Source organism: Podarcis melisellensis, assembly GCF_964234715.1.
Source record: "Podarcis melisellensis genome assembly, chromosome: 4".
Lineage (NCBI taxonomy): Eukaryota > Metazoa > Chordata > Lepidosauria > Squamata > Lacertidae > Podarcis > Podarcis melisellensis.
In genome coordinates this window covers 48,664,798-48,674,409 of record NC_138531.1, presented here as the reverse complement: position 1 = coordinate 48,674,409, position 9,612 = coordinate 48,664,798, and the positions used below count along the sequence as shown (strand labels likewise).

Genomic DNA, 9,612 nt, shown 5'->3' with positions numbered 1-9,612 from the left:
GGGTGGTTAGCTGGCAGGGAGAGCGGGGTGGGTGGCTGCGCGGCTGCTTGGGAGGGGGCGCAGACAGGTGGGCTGGCCCAGTGTTTCAGGCGAGCGTGGTCGGCGACGGGAGGAAAAGGAAGGGGGCGGCCGGGAGAGCAGCGGAGTCAGGTGACTTGACTGACGGACTGACTCTCTCCGCGCGCGTGTGTGTGTGTGTGTGTGTGCGCGCTGTGCGCCTCAGTCAGGTTGTGGTGCAGGCGGGCGGAGGGGGCGGCCTGGCTGTGTGTAGGCAGCAGGCAGGCTGGCGAGAGAGCTGCGCGCACCGAGCGGCGCCAGAGGCGCCTGGAGACTCGGGCATGTGATAAAAAGCAAAGAGGGAGGAGGAGGAGGAGGAGGGCGAGGAAAGAGGGGAGGGCGCCGGCTATAGATGCGCCGGGACTTCGCAAGCGAGGGCAGCCGGCGGGAGAAACGTGCCTGGGAGAGAGCACGCGCTCGCGCGCTCCTCCTTCCCTCACGCGCTCCCTCCCGGGGAGGGAGTAGCGGCTCGTGGACCTACGAGGCGAGGCGGGGAGCTCGCTCTCTCCCTCCCTCCCTCCCTCCCTAGGAATCCCAAGCGGCGAAGGAGCGGCACCCGCAGTGCGAGGCTCCCCCTGGCTGTTTGGAGCGGGCTGAGCGAGCAGGGGCGGGCGAAGGGGGAAGCCCAGGGAGCTGCAAGGAGCCGCCGCCGCCGCCGCCACTTCATCCTGCGGCACCAGGAGGCAGCGAGCGCGAGAGGAGAAGCAGCCCATGTGCGCAGGTGGGCAACACCCGTTTCCACCGCATTGTCAGCCCCGGGTGGCTGCAGCCATGCGGGCGGCGGCGGAGAAGGGGGGCGAGTAGGGCGGCGAGCCAATCGGGAGACCGGCTGCTGCCTCGGTGGGGTCTGTTTGTGTGTCTGAGGGAGAGATGGAGCGCACAACTTGCTGCCTAGCTTTTGCTGGATGGAGGTGCAGGGCTGCAAGAGTGAGTGATTATTCGGGGTGGTGGCAATCGGTTGTTTTGCTCCTCACCCCCCCTTCATTGGCTGTCTAAAAATACATATGCATGTAACCGTACCTATAGCTCTGTGCGCGTGTTGTGTGGCTAATGGCAACGGAGAGGGTCCCCCCCCCCTTAGCGTGGCTTGCTTATGTTTTGTTTTGTTTTTTTACTTGGGGTTTTGGACCGAAGAAGTACCGAAGCGAGGGGCAAGAGAGTAAGAGCAGCGTGTGTATCTCTTGACAAGTGGCTCGGCGCCGTCGAGCGGGCAGGGAGCCTGGCATGTGCAGAACACAGCAGTTCTAGAGTAGTAATTTCCAGGGAGAGGGAGACGAGTCCGCTGCTGTATGTGCTGTGCAAGATATACAGTGAAGCAGTACAGTCTGGTGTTAGATAAAATTGCTGCTGTCCATGCGTGTTCAGATTTTGGGTTAAAGGCATCTAACACAACAATTCTGATGACTGGCAGGAAAGTCGTGCATGTGGGAAAAACAAAACCTCTTATAGGAGACAGCTTGTCTCGCTTTTCTGACTAGCAGAGCATGAGAATAATATTACCCTGGCAGGGGAATCAGGGCTGAGGGTATCTGTTGGCGGGCAATGTGTTAAATTGGTTGCATAAAACACTCTTGATTCTAACACAGAAGTAGTCTTTAGAAAATGGACAACGCGGCAACATGTACGTTGCAACATAAATAGAATGGAGAAAACTTCTATCACAGAAGTACGCTAGGCTTCCGCTGCAATCTTGTATGCCCTTGGAATTAACGTGGCTTACTTTTGAGTAGACACCAATAGGGTTGCGGTGGAAACCTCTGTTTACATTTTTAGCATACGCGGTTTGTGTACTAGCTTCTGATATGTATATGGGTTGTCTTTATAGAATACCCATATCATTTAAATAGTTGCTTATTGCACATTTGTGTGTGTGTGTGTGTGTGTGTGTGTGTGTGTATTTCATCCATAGCTAATCAAAGACGTTTTAATGTTGCTATATATGTTATTGTACACCCCCCCATGAAAGTTGTAAAGTATTAAATATTAAGACAACAAATGCATCTTATTTTTCCTAACCTTTACATGGTCTTGAGTTAATATAGAAGAAATACTTCAAGGATGCAATCCTGTACTTAAATTGCCTGGGATTAAGCCCTACTGAATGCACTGGGACTTTCTTTTGAGTGCATGGAATTGTGCTGCAAAAGAAACTGCAGCTATCTTTATACCTATATTATTAGTGGGAATGATTGAGTCTCTTTAACACAATCTAGGCTAGAGTTTGGATGTGACATTAGACTACCAAGAGATTTAATAGATGTCTGATTTCTTCTATTGACTATAGATGGCAGTGTGGAAGCCAAATACAAACATTGGCAGAAGTTATTTTCTCTCTCTCTGAGAAAATGAGGAGAGTGTACACATGACTAGGCTTGGGAACTTGAGAAACCACAGGTATGTAAATTGATTAATCTAACTGCCTATAGTGCTCCCAGTATTTACCAAATTTTGACAGTTGGCCATTTTTAAACAGAATTTAACTTAAAATATCAGAAGCATTTGAGCTCGTTTCAAAAGCCAAAAGGTACAGAAAAAACATAGCTTGAAAGTAGTAGTTTGAAAGAATCGAGGAGGGCTGGTATGCATGGAAGATCCCTTGAAAGCTATGCTCTAAGGTTTTTCTTCAATATCATGCTCAATAAGTACAATGTCATCTTCTGCTACTACTGCTAAAATCATATGTTTCAGTTCCGCAAAACAATGATTTCTGGCACAGATAAGCTAATTAAGGCTGGCATTTCCCTTTTAAAGCTGTCTAATTTACTTATTTCCTGAGCCTCAGTGCATTCAAAAGCAAGTTAAATTAAAATCAATGTGATTTTAATTTATATAAAAGTGTTTAGAATAGGGGTGGCAGCCAATGGCGGTTTCAGAATTACTCTGTAGAGATAAGGAAAGTCAAGATGTTTTACTGAAAAGATGTGGACAAGAAATATATTTTCTGGGGATCCGCAATGCACTGAACAGTGATGAACATGTCTTTTAGACCAGCAAGAAACAGGTGGTGTCTCTGATCTCCAGTTTTTGGAGACTGGAGTCATAGGCTTTTGGAAAAATGAATTCTTATAAAAGCCACAATGACATCAGGAATGAGCTGCCACTCTTCTGCTGGCTCAGAAGAAATGAAGATCCTCTGAATCTCAGCATGAGGTATGGTGGAGCCCAAACCCTTATTTGAGGCTGTTGCTGCTTTGAAATGCCTCTGAAGCTCAGCATGACATCAGAGGGAAGGTCTCAACCTACTCTAAGCTCAGGCGAAGGGTGAGCACACACACACACTCATGTTTCAGTGGGATTTGGAAGCAGTATGTTTGAATGCTTCCATTGCTCAGTTTGATGCAGTGGACGACAACTCACCAAGCTCCTGATCCAGGACAGTGGAAGGGTTGGTAGTTCCCATAAATTTTGGCTGGCTGCCAAGGCTAGCAAAAGTTTTCAGCTGCTGATTGTAGTGTGCAGATTACACTGTCATAGGAGAGAGGCTGTGTTTGGTTAAATCTCACATTTGATATTCTTATGTCTGCTGATCATAAACTGATTTGCTTGTTGTATCGTACCAGTGTGTTTAACCATGGCAACTGCATGCACCGAAATGGATTTTTACAGTGTGAATTTACTGATTATTCTATATAAAACTCTGGTAATTTACAGTCTTTTAAAATAAATATATAAACAGCAAACACTGTTTAATGTGGTTATATATGTATATACACATATATACATACAGTATGAGAGAATAGTGAACATGTGGATGCAGAATTAAAGTAATTAACAATGTATTTTCGTTAGCTGATAAAATTTCAATTAGCTATATAGCGATGTCTTCAAAAATGAATATAGACATTTCCAAGAGCTTTTAAAGAATATAATTCAGAGGCATTTACAGCAAATAAGTTGCAAAAACCAGGACTTTGGATGTTACCTCAATATAAGTGCCTTTGCAGTATATCATGCTAATGCCAATATATATCTATTTTGCTTTATTTCTTTTCCATGTGTCAAAAGGAGTTTTTAAACCAATCTCTCCTTAGAGAGAGAATTGAACTAAGTAAAGTAAAAATAAACATTTTAGCTCTGTTTCTTTAAATACCTTGCAGTATTCAAGCACATGCATACTTGTACCTCTATCCTTAAAGTACTCATTGGGAGATCTGAGATCGATAGGATTTATAACATGTGGCATAACTGATATATAAAGGTAAACAGAACTTGCCTGCTATGCAGCATTTGGGCTTATGAACATATGAATTTGGAAGCTTATTGAATTGTATTACTGGCAGGTGTACATCAGAATGAAAGCATAAATTCATAGCCATACATATAAAAATGTGGTAGTATGTCGTCGTATTACAGTAAGCAGTCATAAAATATTAACAGTAATGTCTAATGTAAGTGAAGCAGTAGGCAGAGTGCTCTACAGAGGGTTCTTATTACAGAGACTTCACTAGTCTACAAGTACCATTACTGTACATTGTGATGAATTGCCATAAATAATTGAAATAAACTGTCATCGCATTCAGAGTGCCTGATCTGTTTTTTTGGCGTGTTCACAAAGTAATTGGGAGAAAAACTCTTCCATTCAGAGAGATTCCACAGCTGCTTTCTGTAAGTTGATGAGGGTATACTATACGAGCGTCAAATTGCGTGTATTCATTATCAAAAATCTCGGGGAAAAGTTTCTGTCGCAGACAGGTTTCTTCTTTCCCCCCCGGTTCTCTTTGGGGCTCCACTTTCCGCAGTTCAGCCATCTCGGCAGCTTGCATTCCTGCTGTTTTGAGTGCTACACAACATGGATCCTTGCATTCTTTTTTGTGTGAGTCAAACCACGCAGATAATGATCAGACACTGGATTCCAGCCAAAAGGCAGATGCTGATGGTTCTTCTTCCAGACAAACTCCAAGGATGGAGAGCCTGTGAGCACAGATAGCATCCTGAAGCACTTACCTGCGTTGGAAGAATTCATTGTAACAGCAAATGCTTTCAAGCTCCAGCTGGTCTCCCGAGGACAGTATTAACAGAGCATGGGAAGCCTCTGTAGCCCAATGCTAGAGCAGTTGCTTTGCAGAAGGTCCCAGGTTCAGTCCCTGGGCCATTTCCAAGTAGAAATGGAAAAAGGTTTCCTGCTTGAAACCTTGGAGAGCCACTGCCAGTCAGTGGAGGCAGTACTGAACTGGGTGGCCAATGGACTGACTCAATAAAAGGCAGCTTCCCATGTTTCTAGGAAAGTGTAAAGCATAGGACAGAGTTTACTCCCCATTTGTACACCAGAAAAAGTCCTGTTATGAGAGGAAAGGCAATGGATATTTTTGTCTAAATGGATTTGCTATGGTGGGGCTCAAGTCCTGGAACCTTTATGCAGGTGCAAAGAGTTGAGGAATTGTTTGTTTATAGCAGGATACTAGTTTCAATGCAAAGGTCAGTAAATAATATGGAGGAAAGCTGAAATATAAATAACACCCCTGATTTACCTGAAATCCTTGTGTCCATTGTAAGAATAGTCGTAGCTTACTAGTATGGGGATGGGGTAACCTTTGTTTCCTTTGCTGTGCAACACACAGAAATCTTCCTAAAGACTAAATCAGGTGGTAGAAACATTGGTGTCTTTTTCATTCTATGCTAGTTCCAGATCCAAGCTATATTTTATTACTGGGGGGAGCAGGGCAAATAGTTGTTCTTCGAAACAACCATGTGGGGAATCTGAGGTTTGCAGATGGGACTCTCCTATCCTTGCATAGCTGTCAACTTTTCCCTTTTCTTGCAAGGAATCCCATTTGGAATAAGGGAATTTCCCTTTAAAAAAAGGGAAACGTTGACAGCTATGTATCCTTGCAGCACAGCTTGTAAGGAAGGAGGTGGTTAGAGGGTTGAAGGACGGCTTTGACCTTGTAAAAAGCATGAGTGCAAGGCAAGAAGGAGTGGATTGAGAATGTGAGATCTCACAGGAGCTGAGTGGTGAGAAGAATCCTATATATGACATTTCTTATTGTCTTGGGGTATAGGCACATAGTGCAGGGATGACAATAGCAACATTCATGATTGCTCATGGTGGGAACAAGCCCCCAAAGTCTTGCACATGGTTTAACAAACCATAGTTATGTTTTACGACAGTAAAGGGTTTTGGTTTTCTTTAATAAAAATTATCATTATTGAATTGCTTCCTGTGAAACATCTCAAAGTGATTTTACAAAATCAGAAATACATACATATAAAGCAATTCCAAATATAAACACAGTGCTACTTAATGCTACGCTATGGCTCACCTACAGTGAAAGCTTCCCATCTCTTTGCAGCAGTACTAGAGAAGGAGAGTGATAAGGGAGCATGTGATCTTAGGGGGAAGCAGTCACTGAGGCCTGGTGCATCAGTATCACCAGGCATGTGTTTCCAGGAGACCATTGTGCTTGGGTAGAAATTCTTCCCAGTGGCCATAGAAGAAGCATGGAGGAAAGTTGTTCTGGAGCTTGGTAAGGTTTTCGGTCTGCAGAGGGGAATAGTTGTATATCAGGTAGGCACCTGTCAGGTGATGATATGTATATGGAAGATTCCATGTACCTCTCAAATTCTTTTCTTGGCAATTTGAGGAATGGTATTGGAGTGTTTGTGAATAAGCTTGTGGGGCAGTGAAGGGTGTGGACACAGGTGGGTGCTTCTCATGGCAGCAGACCATGGAGAAAGGGTCCCCTAGTCTGAAGAGCATTGGAGCAGGTGAATGCAAAGTTTTATCCCTGCAAAGCAGCTGAGCATTTACAGGGTTGAAGGAACTTGCTAGCTGGTAAAGTAGGCAGCTCTCAGCAGCACCTTGCTGCTGATGGCTGTTAAATGATTTTTGTTAAGGATTCCCTTCTGTTCGTTTTTGTATCTGTTGGGAACTTAGTTGTGCCAGGAGATTGGGTGAATGGACTTTGCATCATACAGCTTTTTTTCTTCTAGGATGGTCTAGAGTTAAACGTTTCCTGTGTTTAAGAACTCTGGTAAATGTGTGGCCTAGTTAAATCCCAAACTGGTGTCTCCTTAAACAGGTGATCCCTGCTTGCTTTGATCTAAAATCAGTCCCATTTGATTCCAGTATCTTTTTCTTTGGTTTCCTGCATTAGATCAGGCATGTACATGCCTATGAAAGTTTTCTACTTGGCATCATTCCAGAAAACAGTCTCCATCTTTGGCATTGTTTGTGGTGAGTTGTGGCATTCATTCAATGTTCCCACAGCTAGTGGCTAGCTGGTAAAATGCTGTTGCTGGAAGTCATGTTGGGAGAAAAGGAATTTGGCAAGAAAATGTTGCCTTTTAAAATTTAGTAAAAGGGCTGGAAGCCAGAAGGAATATTAGATAAGAGAATCATAGACCCTTCTGCTTCATTTTTCTCTGGTCACAGAGCATTGGGAGTAGGTTTTTGATATATAGTGTATATACTGAAATTGGCTGTTGGTAGCATATAAGGCACTTAAGTAAGGCACTGGGTACAGAAGAAGAGTTTTGAGCATGCCTTTATCTCATTCACATGATGGTTTGTACTTGGTTAACCTAGTTAAGTAGCCATACCCAGTATACTTGGTAGTGTTTTGGCTGGTAACTTATGAATTATGAATGGAAAGTTGAGTGTGTCAAGGAAAATAGACGCAGCATTAGTGGCATGTCTGGCAACCTGCAAACAAGGGGAAGGGTTCAAGAGAGCAGGACTTACCAGCACCCCTTCCCCTGCTCTCCCTCATGCAGTTGTAAACATGTGCAGACAGAGAACACCTGACAGCGCTGGATTTAGGGTGGAGTGGGCACTCCCTCCCCCGCAGGGTGCCTTGCTGAGGGGGTGCAAAACTGAGAAGATCCATAATTGACAAGATCCATTTGGGCATGCCAAATTTTGCTCTAGCACAGGGCACCATATTACAAAAGATTACAGAAATCAGCCTCTGCATCTGAATAGGTTTACCTTCAAAAGAGCAATTTTGGTTCAATACGGCTCAGCAACACGGCTCAGGACAGCGATACCTCAAGGACTGCCTCTTTCCATATGAACCTACCTGGACCCTGAGACCATCTTCTGAGGCTTTTCTTTGTGTGCCTCTTCCTCCAGAGGTTCAGAGGGTGGAGGGTGGCAACACGAGAATGGGCCTTCTCTGCAGTGGCTCCCCATCTGTGGAACGCTCTCCCCAAGGAAGCTTGCCTGGCGCCTTCATTATACACCTTTAGGCGCCAGGCAAAAATGTTCCTTTTTAACCTTAAGGGTGCATCTTTTCATATGTTTTCCTGGACAATACTTACCAATATAATAGCATACTTTTATTTTGCAATATTGGGGAAATTCCAGTGGGTCACTGGGTATAATATTTTTTAAATATGGGGAACAGTATAATATAACTTGCTTATATATCAAAAAGCAAGTCTTTTCTGTTCAACAAGACCTTTCTAATAACATGTATTAGTCTGGTCCTCTCAGTTTTAAAATTTGTGTTTTAACCTTGGAAGTTATTATGCGTCTTCTAGCTGCATTTATATTGCTTTTGATTTTATTTTTATATGTTCTATTTTGCATGTGTGTTGTTTTTGTGTTTATTATTGTAAACCTTCCAGAGAATTTTAGGTTATTGGACAGCATACAACTGTTAATAAATTAGAGAAATACAGTTACAGATAGGTAGCCGTGTTGGTCTGCCATAGTCAAAACAAAAAAAATTCCTTGCAGTAGCACCTTAAAGACCAACTAAGTTAGTTCTTGGTATGAGCTTTCGTGTGCATGCACACTTCTTCAGATACACTTCAGATACACTCAGTGTGCATGCACACGAAAGCTCATACCAATTTTTTTTGTTTTGATTAGAGAAATACATTGTGGTGTGATTTCCCCCCCATACAGAAATAAAGGAAATGCTATGTCCTCTTAAGGATTTGGGGGGAGGGGAAAATACTTGGGAATCTTACTAATGAACTGTCACAGAGGTTTTTTTGTTTTTGTTTTTAAAGAGAATTGCCTTTTCAGTTAAGGAGAAGTTGTGAGATTACGCAGGTTGCATAAAATCCATAAATTTCAGCAGAAATCCCAGATCTAGAATATGATCATATAAATACTGTATATACAAACTATAAAAATACATAAAGGGGGGGGTGGCATGTAAGAAAAACAATGGGTAACAAAGACACTAACTGATTTGTGTGTGTGTGTCCATTTGTCTATCAAACAGTTGATATTTAATTGAGTAATTGGCCAAGGTGATTTGATAATCAAATGTCAACCTAGAACTACCATGCAGTAATTAATGAGAGTTGCAGAATGTTGTCAAGCAGTGAAGACAAATATGTATGCAGGTGCTTATCCTGCTGTGAGTGAAGGAGTACCTTTTTATGAAACTTGTAAGTACTTTCTTAAACTGGGACAATTAAGGTTGTGAGGTGTATTATGGCATATGGAATATTTCATAAAATGGGGCAACTGGCATTCTACAAATGGGATCTGTCCCCTGAGGCAATTTTATCTGCATGTGTTTAAATTTGCAGTTTTTGTTTATGCAAAATGCATGCATCTATAGATGTGAATGAGATCTTTCTCTTTCCCTGGTTTCC

At 43.2% G+C, this 9,612-nt stretch overlaps 1 long non-coding RNA gene across 2 annotated transcripts in view; it reads left to right on the top strand.

Annotated features, from left to right (window-relative positions):
* The first annotated feature begins 206 nt into the window (after window positions 1-206).
* Window positions 207-9,612, top strand: part of LOC309368046 — a 65,165-nt gene continuing 55,759 nt past the window's right edge. Inside the window, exons 1-2 of one of the 2 annotated variants that reach the window (XR_014167512.1) lie at window positions 207-778; window positions 2,342-2,451. This is a non-coding gene — a long non-coding RNA (uncharacterized lncRNA). The remainder of the gene's footprint in view (window positions 779-2,341; window positions 2,452-9,612) is intronic. The other variant, XR_014167513.1, reaches the window with a different exon arrangement.